The 14,519-nt window shown below is 36.6% G+C and overlaps 1 long non-coding RNA gene across 1 annotated transcript in view; it reads left to right on the forward strand.

Annotated features, from left to right (window-relative positions):
- The window catches only part of LOC102007107, a 49,780-nt gene extending 38,067 nt beyond the window's left edge, over positions 1–11,713 (forward strand). The window contains exons 2-3 of the long non-coding RNA XR_260189.1: positions 10,286–10,431; positions 11,449–11,713. This is a non-coding gene — a long non-coding RNA (uncharacterized LOC102007107). The remainder of the gene's footprint in view (positions 1–10,285; positions 10,432–11,448) is intronic.
- Positions 11,714–14,519: the final 2,806 nt, after the last annotated feature.

Here is a 14,519-nt window from a genome sequence, read left to right on the forward strand (position 1 = left end):
CAGCCTCAGAGAGACCTTTCTAAGACACCTAAGTTAGGTGCACTTCTGTCATGCTGCTGTTCTCAGGTCCGCATTTACTACAATAATTTTTCCTTATCTATCATTTTCTTTTCTACAGCTTAGTTACCGATGGTCTACTGTGGCCCAAAAATATCAAGTGGAAAGTTCCAGAAAAAATAATTTTCAAATTGCATCTTGATGAAAATTTGCACCATCCACTTCTGTCCTATCCAGGATGTGAACCATCCCTTTGGCAGTCTTATCCAAGCTGTATATGCATGTGTTAGCAACTTAAGAGCTGTATCAGTTATCATATTGACTATCATATTGCAGCACCTGTATTCTAGTGACCCCTATTTTTCTTAATAATGGCCCCAAAGTGCAAGAGTGATTATGCTGGTATTTCTATTAAAACATAATTTTATAAGTGTTATGTTTAGTATTATAGTTATTAATCTTTTATTTTGCTTAATTAATAAATTAAACTTTATCATAGATTTGGGTGTTTAGTGAAAAACATTGTGTATACAGGGTTCAGACTACCCAAAATTTCATTCCATTTAGGGCATATCCTTTGGGGTAGTGGAGGAATGCTGTACCACTCAATATTTTCTTTGTCATTTTTATCTCTCCATTTAGCTGTCTATCATCTTTCTAATCTAAGCTAGCTACTAGTTTATGAGTAGTTTGGGAGGGTGGAGGAAAAGGGGTAACAGGTGAATGAATACTTGAGTGAACAGGTTGCTGTGAATTCATTTATTTGTATTTCTCCCGGGATTAAACAGCAATTTCCAGAGAGGGTAGGGATTTTGAGTGCATGTTCAGCCCCAAGAACAATACTTAGGACACAATAATTATCCAGTAAATGTCAAATGAGTCAAAAGACTGGGATAAATTATTGGAAACAATAAATGTGATTTGCTCACACTCATTCCCTGAAGGCACGAAGTGCATCTCACATAGATAGTTCAAATGTGTCAGTGTTTCCAAGGAGATAGCTAATGTCCAAATGCTTTCTCAACGTTTCCTTTAATGTTAAAACAACTTCCTGAGTTTCCTACTATATTATTTCCATTTTAGAGAGATAAATTAAGGCTTGGAGAGACCAAATAACTTCTACTTCAACCAAAGAATAGAATCTCTGATCCCTTAATATCTGTAAACTGTTAATATTGTTTCATCCCACTAAAGCATACTTATTGCAGTTACAGTTTTTCTAAGTAAGATTCTGTGCATTATATAACAATGGGCAGCAATAGTAAGAACAAATGGTAAAACAATGTGCTTTCTTGTCCCTTTCCTGTTCAGAGGGAAGTACTACTTTTTGGCAGAAACAGTAATCAGCAGAATACCAAGTTATAAATGATCAAATAAAACTCTCTCAGATATAGATAGGAAGATAAAATACGTTTCAGCTTGAGGGAAGAAAGAAATGGAGTTACACATTTTCTTAAAGCGTATGTAAAAGAAAACTAGTAGAAAACTTCGGTGATCTCTTTCATGTAGAGAACATACTCCTCTCTTTCCTGTGGGAAATTTGGGTTCCTTTCAGAGGCAGAAGTTTGCTTTTCTTAACTTTCTAGGGGGCCTGGCTTCCAGGAACAGCCTGCTTTGGAAGATGACCCCTACCTCCAGCTTTAAGTAGACCTGGCATTTGTCTCTTTGCAGGCTCAATGACAAACAGATGGAGCGTGATTCTAAACCGGCCTGCTGAGCTTGGGCACAAGGCTTTCAGACAAGCATCTTGATTAACAGTAAATGTTAATTGAAGCAGTGAATTATTAACATGTTTTTCAATAAATGAGAAATGCTGTTGTTGGCTTTTTTTCGCCCTATGACATCATAAAACTTTCCAAGAAACTGCTAGCTTTGTCTAAGGGAAACAGGAAGAGATGACTGCATTTGATGGTGTTTGTGCTGACCTGCTTATGTTCTATGGCCAGGCCTGGTTGGGGATGATATTACCTTTTCTTTTTGAATTCCAAATCACCTCAACCAAACAATAAAATCATTTTTCTCATGAATTTAGAACGGCCTCTAAATGATCTTATCCAGCCTTCTAGTTTTAGTTTGTTCCAATAGCAGATGACTCCCAATCTTTACCTAAAACTCAGATATTCCTCTAAGCCCCAATTCACAAATACAGTTATTACTGGACAACTGCCTTTGAAGTCCCATGGAATCTCCATCTCATATGCATTGGTTTTTTTTTTTTTTTTTTTTGCGGTACCAGGGATCGAACTCACGACCTTGCCAGGCAGGCGCTTATGCCACTGAGCTCTATCCCCAGCCCCTCACATGTGTTCATTTAACAGATAGTTAAGTACCTGCTCTCTGTCTGCAGTATCACTTTATTCTAGACACCAGGAAATAATAATGAAAAGAGACACAGTTCCTGGTGGAATTTACATGCTAGACAGAAGGGGAGGGAATAAAGAAAGCAAAGAGAGGAACAGGTGTGATGAGCATTGGAAATGGTGATGACAGTGGCAGGGGTTCACATAGGGTGCTCAGAGACCAGGTTATCTGAGAAGAGCGTTAGAAATACTGCTTGGATCTAAGACTTTTCAATATAAGAAATGAATTTATCAAATCTGTCACAATGTATCTTTCCAGATTGGCCCCTTGTCCTGCATTTGAAGTCTTAGGGAATGTTGCACTCAGTCACTAGCGTCACGCATATGGTGTTGTCTTCTCCCATTCCAATGTTGTTAAAATAAAGCCTCTTTTCCTCTACCTTGAATTCCTGGGAGCCCCAACCAAGAAATTACATCTTCACAGAGGTATCAAGTAGAACTTTCTGCCTCTTGTTTACCTCTCGTCAGAACCTCCTAGTGGGACAGGTGTGATGCACATATTAGGTCACATGGAGAGAGTCTCTCCTCTACTAATCTAGTTTCTGCAACCCTCCCTGGCAGGACTTGTCAAACTTTAAGGTCTGGATAGGGCTTGAGAGTCTGAAGTTTAGGCTTGCACCATACTTCTGCTTTCTACTTTCTGTCTTTTCTACTGTTGCTCCTTCTGCATATGGCGCCATGGTTCTGTCTCTGAGGACAATGCATTCTGATGCTCCTCTGCTCTAACATTCTATCATCATGATAAAATCCAAGCAGCCTTATACTTAGCTTCTCCTTCTGTCTTACCATGTGCCTTGACACCAGCTCCTGCTCCAAGAAGATCAGGTAGCTGCATCTTTTTGAGCATGAAATTTTACTATCTTGTCCCTGGGATAGTTTTTACATGTTCCATCTATTAATTATACCCAACTATCATTTGAGAATCCAAGCCCTAGCTTCTAAACATAGTGCAAATCTTTCTTTTTCTAAAGACAAGATTCAAATGTATGTTTACTGTTTTGAATTGTGTGTCTCATTTATAAAGTAGTTTTGCATTTCCCTGTTGTAGTAGTATTTTTTATACCCCTTTTAATCTTGCCTCTATTTTTCTCTCCTACCAACTGGTAACAGGAACTATGGAATCCTCAGGAAGAAGGACTGTGTTTTATATTCTGCATAACTTTGTGTTCCTGAGTTAAAAAGTGAAATTTATACTGGACTTCCTTTCAACTACGATTCTGGATATAAGTTGTGTTCCACAAATTGGTTGTGTTGATACCTGATTTGGAAGTGAAAATTCTCCTCCTTAGATTGTTTTCTACTGGCATGCAAGGTCCTGGGGACTGTGGTTATTCTATTACAGCATACTAAGGTTTCGTGGCTGTTAAGAGGCAATTTCAGCTGATGTATTAGAAACTTTCTGACTCTGACTTTCTGATCCCTGAATGCACAGCTCAGGAGCATGCTCTTCTACTACAAAATTCAATTCTACAGTGTTTTGAGAATCATCTCTGGAGACTCATCCTAGAACTCTTGCAACAATTTTATGAGCATCTAATTCCCTGTATTAAATCTCCTTCTGCTTGAAGTACTTAGAGTACTTCTTTCCTGTACTGAACATTCATAGGTGGTATAAAAGTATATTAACAAAATAATGAGAATCTAACCAAGCATGCGACTAATTCTGCTTGGGGGAGTTGCAGTGGTTTCCATGGAGAAGTGTTATTATCTTGTATTTTAAAGAATGAGTAGTAATTAATTACCATACAGGGAGTTAATGGTGCACAGGGCAGTCCAGGCATTGAAGAGATAGTGTAGAAGCACAAGGTGTTAAAAATAATAGTGTTCAAGGAATGTTAATTAGACTACCAGATTTCTGCTGTCATCTCCAGGCCAGTTTTTAGTACATTATCTTAATAATACAGTTATACACTGGTATTTCCTCATAGAGTGCCAATTCATTAGTTTTTTAGAGCTTGTCACATCATAAATGCTTGTCTTTTCATAACATGTATGTGTATATACACATACATGTACATACATATAATAGGTATATAAATGCAATTAATACATATCTTTCCCATGTTCACTTGACTGGTAGAGTAATGAAATATCAGAGAGCAGTGTATCTGGTGCTTAGGAAATGGTCTGAGGAGTCAGACTCTCATATTGTTACTTAACCATTCTCTCCACATCATTATCTGTGAAAATGGGACATTACCCTCCCCCCAAAAAGAACCACTTTGAAGATGAGAGTGAGCACATATACCATGCCTAGTAGACATGCAGAAAGCTCTCAGTAAATGTTACTTATAGTAATTTATAACTCTTATAGTTGAACTCTTAGCCAATTAATGCCAATGCAGTATCCTATACTTGCAGTTGGAATGACTCTCGCTAATCTGCTTTTTTTTTTTGTTATCCTTGTTTCATGTGTTTGTTGCTGTCCTGTGGTATTTCTCTCTGCTGTTATTGATTTGATTTCATGCACTGTTTTGACCCTTTGGGCTATCACAAGCTGGGCAAAGAGTACTTCAAGTAACACAAAATTGTCAAGGAAAATTGTCATGCTGATTGTTAAATGCAAAGTTTATGGTAGTGCAAGACAACAGAGGTAAATATCAGTAGAAATTGGTGGAAATTCTTTGACATTTTAAGGGATATTGTAAACATACCACAGTAGTTCCACAGGCTGGAGAGGAACTACTGACAGTAGCACAGAGACTGTACGGAAACAGCTTTGACATGCGTTTAGCTAACACTCACTTCTGAGAAAATATTCCCATACTGAAAGGGATATGCCGAACTCTTCTTCCGAACCCCATACTGTCTATTTCTATTACTCTCTTTTCTTCCTTGTCTCTCTCCTACATTTTCAAAGATCATTGGAATCTTACATTTTGTTGTTTGTTCTGCAAGCTCTCTTGTTAAAAAAAAAATGACAAATTGCAGCTCTTGCAGTGGTCACTGGGTAGAACAGCAACACAAGCTCCTTTGTCCCAGCAGTGTTGACATGATGTGAGAAATCTGTGTATTAGGAAAGAACTTCAGCCTCTCTGGCACACTCCCCTTCAGACTGCTCTACCCCAGAGAGTGAATTTTTTGTTTTCATATCCCATCAAAGTGTTACAATTTTGCATTTTTTTCCTTTTCTAAAACAAAATAAAATCATTCCTTTTATCTTGTCAATAATCCAATTATTTCTTCACATTGTTTTTTTTTTTCAATGTACATTGACAGAAGCTTTTACTCTATATGTTATAAGCACCTAAGATTCAGAGCATAAGGGACAGTACTCTCAGTGAATATTCACTGTGGTGGAAGAAAAGGGAATACAACTTCAACAGCAGGTGATTCAAATTCTAACACAAGCACCTGCAGATTTCTGTAGGCAAACTGAGCCAGAGACTTCTTTGGAGAGAGAAAATTAACATTGAAGCTTGGTGCTCTCTAGGGATGGAAGCAATGCTGTTTTTTTTGTGGGGTTTTTGTCCGTTACCTATTTTAACAGGTTTATTGAGATATAATTTACAAACTGTGTAATTCCCCCATTTAAAGTATATAATTACTGGCTCTTAGTGGATTCATAAATAGGTATATGTAATACCACACTCAACTTAAGAATATTATACCACCAAAAAACCCTTATACTGTTTAACCATCACCCTAACCTTCCAGGCTTCCCAAGTCAAGAGAATCACTAAGTTGCTTTCTTTATCTTTGTATATGTATTTCCTATTTTAAACATTTCACTTAAATAGAATCATCTGGTATGAGGTGTGATCAAAGTATACACTATATTTAAATTTTTAAAAATTATTACAGTAAAAGATATTTTGCCATTAATCCCCTCAAAATACTTCCCTTCCCTTTGAATACTTATGCCACCAATTTTGTCTTTCTCTTTCTTTCTTTCTTTCTTTCTTTCTTTCTTTCTTTCTTTTTCTTTCTTTCTCTTTCCTTCTCTTGTCTTTTTGAGACAGAGTTTCACTCTGCAGTTCAGGCTGGCTTAAACTCTCTTCATAGCCCAGACTGGCCTCGAACTCTCAGTGATCCTCCTGCCTCAGCCTCCCAAGTGCTAGGATTACAGGTGTGTACCACCATGCCTGGCTTAATTTTATCACTATCTGAAGCAGTTATGAAAGACTTCTTTAATGAATGTCTGCATGAGGTGTGCTCAGAAATACAGTGAATGTAGGTGCTGAGTGCCATCCAATGGATAGAAAGCCTTTTAAAAAATGTTAGTGGGGGCTGGGGATTTAACTCAGCGGCACAGCGCCTGGCAAGCGCAAGGTCGTGAGTTTGATTCCCGGTATCGGAAAAAGAAAACCAAACCAAACCAAAACAAAACAAAATGTTACTGCATCCTCGTCTATCCTATTCACCAGATTTGCCACTGTGCAACGTTTGGTTCTTCTCCAAAGCCAAAACGACTAAGAAAGGTCAACATTTTGAATCAATTCAGGACACGGAAGCAGCCATGGAAGCACAACTAAACACATTCACGATAAAGAACTTCTAGATGTGCTTCTGAAAGTGACATGAACAATAGGAAGCAAGGGGAAGTGTTTTGAGGGAGATTAACAGCACTGTTTTTTTTTACTGTAATATATATATTGTAAAAATTCTCTGTAGTTTTCAGCCATGCCTCATATAGCACTTTGTGGTATAGCTTCTTTCACTTATGTTTTCAGAATTTATCTATGTAATAGCATGTAAAATACTTTTTTCCTTTTTTTTTGATATTAGGGATTAAACCCAGAGCCTTTACACTGAACTACATCCTTGGTCCTTTTTAAAAAATTTTGAAACAAGATCTTGCTAAGTCACTAAGTTTCCCTGGCTGGGTTTAAGCTTGAGATCCTCCTACCTCAGCCTCCCAGAGCGGTGGCATGACGGGCATGCACCATGACATCTGGTTTACTTCATTTCCTTTGAATGGCAAGTGATATTTTATTGTACAGAGATAGCACCTTTTACCTATTTTTAGTACAATAAACATTTAAATAATTTCTACACTTTGCCTATAATGAATAATGTTGCTATAAATATTTATATGCAAGTTTTTGTGTTGGCATAAATTTTTTGTCCTCCTTGGGAAATGTCTAGGAGTAAAATTGCTGAATCATGTGGAAATTCTGTTTACCTGATGGAGAAGCTGCCAGACTGTTTCTGAACTGGCTGCATCATTTTACATTCTGGCCAGCAAGATAGGAGGTTTTAGTTTCTCCACAGCCTCACCACCTTCATTACTATCTGTCTTTTGATTAGAGCCATTCTGGTGAGTGTGAGGTGGAAATTCATTAAGGTAGGACCTTTGTTTTTAACCAAATTTGTTATTTCCAATATCTAGGGAATATAATAGCTATCTTAACTTTTAGAACTGAGGAAGAAGAGAAAGACATATATAGGCAGGAGGAAAGGAACATACAAAGGCACCGAAACAAAAGAAAATAGGTTATATTCCCTGAATTATTGTAAACTTAATATGAGGAAGCATAGCTCTATGTGGAAGATGTCAGGAGATGAAATTGAAGATAAAGTCAATTAATCAACAAACATCAAATGCTGTCATATACCAGGCAGTGTTTCTTGCACTGGCATACAGCAATGAGACAGATTAAGTCTCTGCCTATGAGGAAGCCTGAGAGTAGAAAATATTAAAATAAGGAAGTCAGAAAATTGTATGAGTAAAAGCCTTTGAAGAAAATTACATAGTCTTGCATTTTAAGGAGTAACTTAGGAGTTAAGATCAAGTTAGCTGAAGTGGGAGAGAAGATGGCATTTAGACAGAGATCTGAATGGTCAATAATCCAACAATTAGAGTTAGTTGTGAGATGCAAACTGTCATGCCAGCTACTTGGGAGGCTGAGGGATGAGAATCACTTGAAACCAGAAGTTCTAGGCCAGGCTGGGCAGTGTAAAGAAATCCCCTCTCAAAAAATTACTCAGGTCTATGAAGCTCTAGTCTAAGAATCTCCAGTCAGAGGAAATGGCAAGGGCAAGGTTTCCAAGGTAGAAATGCATTGAGCTGAGGAAGAAGAAAAAGACATATATAGGCAGGAGGAAATCAAGAGAAAGCCAACTTAAACCAAAATATATAGATTTAAAAATGGGAGATGTATTTCAATTAGAAATCTGTTAGTACACAAGCCCAGGTGTCTTTCATTCAGCAGTGCAATGGTGACATCAAAGACCCAGGAACCTGCCATTTTACTACTTTATATGAATTATATGAATTGGCAATGGGCCTTTTTTTGGGATGTGTAATTTGTCACATTTTATTTATCCCACTATTACCAAATTACCAAGAACTCTTGTCCTAATTGAAATTCTTCATACCAGGCTTATACCCAAATAGGCTTCAAGTGCTTGGCTCCATTTACTACCACTCACTGATGTTAACTGAACACCTACTACATGCCAAGCTCTATGTCTGATACTTTATATGTATTTTTCTTTAAATTAATGCATTTTCTGCAGTTCTCACATCAACCAGACTGGGCACATTAGTTTTAACTAATAATTTTATACACTAAAATTATTCCAACTCAAGGACATTAGCTCTTTAAGGTTATATACCTACTGGGCACAACATTCAACATTCAATCTGAAGTCTGCCCAACTATGAGGCCTAGCCGTTCTCCACGGTCCCACACTGTAAAGTTGTCTTGGAAGGATGACAACAGTTATCAGCCCTCCTCCGCTCAGCCCAAGCCACGTGGCCTTGTGGTCAGGCAGCAGATCCCATCCTTTTCTTTGAAGTGACTGTCCAGGAATGGTCCAGTCAGACTCAATTCTAGGCCTTGAGGCAGTGAGGCAATGGGCTTTTATTTGCCCCACTTGCCTTCAAATATGGCATAGGTTGCATTCAAAAAGAATGGTCAGGTTCATGAGGTATCCTCATATTCCTCTTTGCCTTACAAATTTTTTACATTTTATAGTTTATGAGCCTTGATAGGTAATTATTTTTTCTTAGTGGAATGTGTATAATCCTTAATTATGAAATGGCAAGTGATTATAAACTATTTTAAGCTCCACCTATTACTCTATGACAAGGACTATCAATTGTCAAACATAAAGCTAAACTACATGGTTTTCTCTTTTTTTAAAAGGTAAGTATTCCATATTTGCTGACCTTTTCTTCAATGACAAGTGTCATTGTCTTCATCACTTTTCTTGTTGCTGAGACAAAATACCTGACACCCAAAGTTAAAGGAGGAAAAGTTTATTTGGATTACAGTTTGTAAAGGTTTCAGTCCACAGGTGGCTGACTCCATGGCAGGGTGGCACGTCACAGAGGGACACTGTGGAGGAGAAACAGTTCATTGCAGGTTGAAGAGAGCAAAGGCAAACAAGTGCCTCTCTGCCCTTTATATTTTATCCAGGCTGCTTAGGGCAGGGAGTACCCATAGCCTTAATCCTAGTGTCCTTGGGTTTAGCATTGCAACATGAGTCAGTACACGGGCTGTAGATCCAGCCACCTCTGAAAAAACCCCACCTATGACTGCATGAGGCTTTGGAGTGGCATGTAGACGTAGTCATAATGGTCATTAATTTTAGCACCTAGCATATATTGTTTTTAAATTTTTTGACTGACACATAAAATTGTACATATTTTACAGTACAATGTGGTAATTCCATACAAGTATACGATGCATAATAATCAAGTAAGGGTAATTAACATTCCCTTTCCCTTAAATATTCACCATTTCTTTGTGTTACCTTGCAGATATTTTTGAGAAAATAAACTCAAATTTCTTCTTTGAGGATAAAGTGGTATTTTATTAATGAAATAAATTTAAGACAGAGGGTGACCATTTTTAGAATTTGGAAACATTTCCATTATTTGATTTTCATAGCTGAAAATGTTATCACTCATACAGCTTCCCTATTTGAATACCTTAAAATTGTGAAAACTTTGCCAACATTCAAAACACATTCTACAGGGCTTATTCAGCTTTAAACGCATCTGTTGAAAATATATAAATGCAGAGTGCTCTTATTTGTTTCCAAGACGAAGATATTTTCATCCCAAATTTATATGAAAGACTCTGTTGGAAGATGAAGACTGAGAAATGGTGCTCATGATTTAGTAAGTATATCTAATCAAGCATATTCCCTTTGGAAAGTTATGCCATTTGGATCTCTATAGTATTGTGATATGTAATTTTCATTTATGATGACCATTAGAACTAAGGATTAAAATAAATGGAATTTAAAACCAAATTGTTGACTCACATAAAATGTTAAATTTTAAAAATACATGTTATTTTCACTTAAAATTATTATATTTTATAATATTAATTTTATATTAATATCAATGTAGCATTAAATATTAATTTTATAAGAGCAAAAATGCCTGTAACAAGGAAAAGGAAATACTTAGAAATCTTTATTTCATCTTTATCTATTTTGGGGGGATGTAATTTACACATTATGTAATTCACTTATTCAATTGTACAGTTCAATAATTTTTTTAGCATATTTCAATAAAGTATGTGTAATTGCAACTATATTCAATTTAGAACATTTTTATTGCCCCCCCTTATAAAAGCCTCATGCTAATTAGAAGTCATTCTCATCTCCACAAAATGCTCTGTCCTAAGCAAATCCTTACTTACCATCTCTAGAAATTTGTCTCTTTTGGATGTCTTATATAAATGGAATCATATGATAGGTGGTCTTTTGCTACTAGCTTCTTTTACATAACATAATGTTTTCAAGGTTCATTCATGTTGTAATATGCAGCAATATTTTATTCTTTTTAATGGCTAAATAATAGGGATATTCTATATTCTGTTTATCCATTTTTCCATTGGTAGATATGTGGGATGTTTCCATCTCTTGGTTATTGTGAATATTGGTTTCTATGAACATTCATATATAAGGTTTTTATCACATTAGTTTTCAGTTATTTTGATCGTATACTTAGAAGCTGAATTGCAGTATCATATGGCAATTTTATGTCTAACCTTGCAAGAAAATCCAAGACCACTTTAAAATTTTACCTGCAATGAATAGCAATAATCCACATCCTTGTCATTATCTTTCCTTTCTGTTCTTTTCTTTTTTCTGATATATCTTGTCTATTTCTGTTTATTTGTGTCAGTCAAGGTTTTACTAGAGAAACAGATACAACACAAGGTATACAAACGTATAAGAGATTACAAGTTTGGCTTACAATGGTCAGTCACAGAGTGGGATGAGGAAGCGTGCAGAGGGTGTCTGCACACTGGAGGCTTCTGTGCAAGTCCGTATCAGGAGGTTGACAGGTCTGCGGTGGAACGCTGAAGAATCTACACCAAAGGGTTGAAGGACCCAAGGCAGAAGCCCGAGTCTGCACTAGAAGCCAGGAGATGATGTCCAAACTGAAGGCAAAGGTGAGCTCCTCCAAAGAACAGAAGCGTCTTTTATTGTATCCCAGTGAGTAAGAAGTGACATCTCATCAGTTTCATTTGCTTTCTTTTTTTTTTTAAATTATGAGGAGTGAATTCAAATCCTTCACATTCAAATCCTCCACACCTCTGGCCTTTTAAAATGTTTTTAGTTTTGAGATAGGTTCTCACTAAGTTACTAGGTTGCCTAGGCTGGGCTCAAACTTGCCATCTCCTGCCCCAGCCTCCTAGAGTGCTGAAATTACAAATGTGTGCCACCACAGCCAGGTTGCTTACAATTCTACAATGACTAATGATGTTGAGCATATATTGTGCCTATTGGTTACTTGTATATCCTTTCTTTTAAAAGTCTGTATCATTTGCCCATTTTTAAATTTAGGTTGTCTTTTCGTTGTTAAATTGCGAGAGTTCTTTGTGTATTCTAGGTACTAACCTCATCAGGAAATTTACCATTTTCCTATTCTGTGGGTTATCTTTTACCACTCTTCATGGTATTTTTACCTTTTTTTTTTTTTTTTTTTTTGGTTTTTCTCCGGTACCGGGAACTGAACTCACGACCTTGCGCTTGCCAGGCAGGCACTTTTTGCCGCTGAGCTAAATCCCCAGCCCCCACTCTTCATGGTATTATTTGATGCACAGAAGTTTTCTGTTTTGATGAGTTCACTTTATTTTTATTTCTTTTATTGCTTGTGCTCTTGGTTTTACATATAAGAAACTATTGCCAAATCCAATTATGAAAACTCATCCTTATACTTTCTTTCATTGTTTAAGCTCTTACTTTTAGATTTTTATTTGTTTTAAATTAATTTTTATCAATGATGTGATATAAAGTTCAACTTCGTTCTTTTGCATGTAGTTAATCTAGTTGTCCCAGTATTTTCTGTTAAAAAGATTATTTCCTCATTGGATAGTTTTGCCGCCCTTCTAAATGCTAGCTGACTCAGAGGCTTAGTTTTGGGCTTTCAATTCCATCCCACTGATCCTTATGTCAATACCTACCATCTTGATTTGTACGCATTTTGAAATCAGGAAGAGTGAATGCTTTTGCTTTGTTCATCATTGTGCGGATTGGTTAGGCTATCTGAAAAGACGACTGTACTGCGAGTCCACTCACATGACACTATGGAAAAGTCAAAAGAGTCAACAAAGAGTAATCAAACAAAGAGTAGTTGTTAGAGATAAAGGACGTAGGGGCATTGAATAAGTAAAATACAGGAAATGTTTTTAAAGTCATTAAACTATTCCATGTGACATTGTAATAATGGATACATGACTCTACATATTTACCAAAACTCATAGAACTTCGGAAACATGCAGTAAACTTTCATAATGTATGCCAATTTAAAAACCACTCAGAAAAACAGGAATCAATAGACTCCAGACCATGGCTGAAGAATCCAATCGTATTGCAGTTATGGTACATGGAACAAACTTGCTCAGTGGAGTGGGGAAACTGCAGGAAGAGAGGCTGATGTAAGTAATTTTGAAAATGAACTCTGAACTAGTGAAAGCAAAAGAATATAAACTCTATCCTTTAATTGATACTTTGTTTTGCACAGGAGTACAGATAATTGGAAACCACTATCTGTATAGACTGGAACTGAGCAATTAGGGAAATAGATAGGTGGCAGATGGCAGAAGCTAGGTTTCCTACTATTGAAGTGGGAAGTTACAGATAAATGAGGGCAGATGTCTAGAATGGTCCATATGGTAATAAGGGGTTGTGGATATCAATACAAACCCATGTTTAGCTTAATATAGATACAGATGACTGTGTATAAAAGTATTTATAAATATGTATGTATTCAGATACGATTATGCAATCATACATTTCCTTACTCTGTCATTGTATAGAATTTAGAAGCAACAATACCTGGTAGCAGTGAGCATATGTAGCATCAGATTTTACTTTCTCCAGTACAAAGGAACAAGATCTCCTTAGAAAAATGAGTGTTTCTAGAACTGGAAGTGGAAATATACAAAACAAACCTAGAGCATCTTGTAGTGCCAGAGAGGAACCCCACCTCCTGTACATACACATCAAAGGAACAGAAGTCAACTGTGGTGAATGTTGTTAGAATTGGAGCCACAAAATAGTGTTGGATTATGAGCAAAAGTACAAAAAAATTATCCATGAGTTCATACTGATACAAACAAGCAATTAAATGCATAAATAAATTATGAAAGAGGGCCAAACCTCCCCTTACAAGTATTATAAAAAATTTACAAGTATGTAAATTCTCTGTCTTTAAGGAGGTGGAGCATAACCTCCCACCCCAAGCGTGGGCTTCACCTAGTGATTTCATTCCCAAGAACGTAGTATAGAAAAGGGGAAAAAAATCATAAGACACTTTACAGTAGAGAAACATGTCAAAACTACCTCAGCCAAATGATCATCATTGACAGGAAAATTTGGGTTGATAAGATATGATAGGAATGCTGCCTTAACTCTCTGGTCTTCCTCTCAGAAACGCAAAACTTCTGTTTAATCATGAGAAAAACACTGGGTAAATCCTGATTGAGAAATGGTCTACAAAAATGACGAGTGATTTTCAAAATATTAAGGGTCATCAAAAGCAAGGAAGACCTGAGAAACTGTTATGGCCCAGAGGACCTAAGAAAACCTGACACATTTAGTGTGGTATCTCAGATGTGTTCCTGGACTAGAAATGGGAATTATATAAAGTTTATGGAAATCTGAATAAATTATGGATTTTAGTTAATAATAGCAAATCAAACAATTAACTAGAAAGTGAAAGATTCCTTAAGATTAAAAGACCTTTAC

This window comes from Chinchilla lanigera, unplaced genomic scaffold (assembly GCF_000276665.1).
Source record: "Chinchilla lanigera isolate Chin_1 unplaced genomic scaffold, ChiLan1.0 scaffold00013, whole genome shotgun sequence".
In the NCBI taxonomy this organism is placed as follows: Eukaryota; Metazoa; Chordata; class Mammalia; order Rodentia; family Chinchillidae; genus Chinchilla; species Chinchilla lanigera.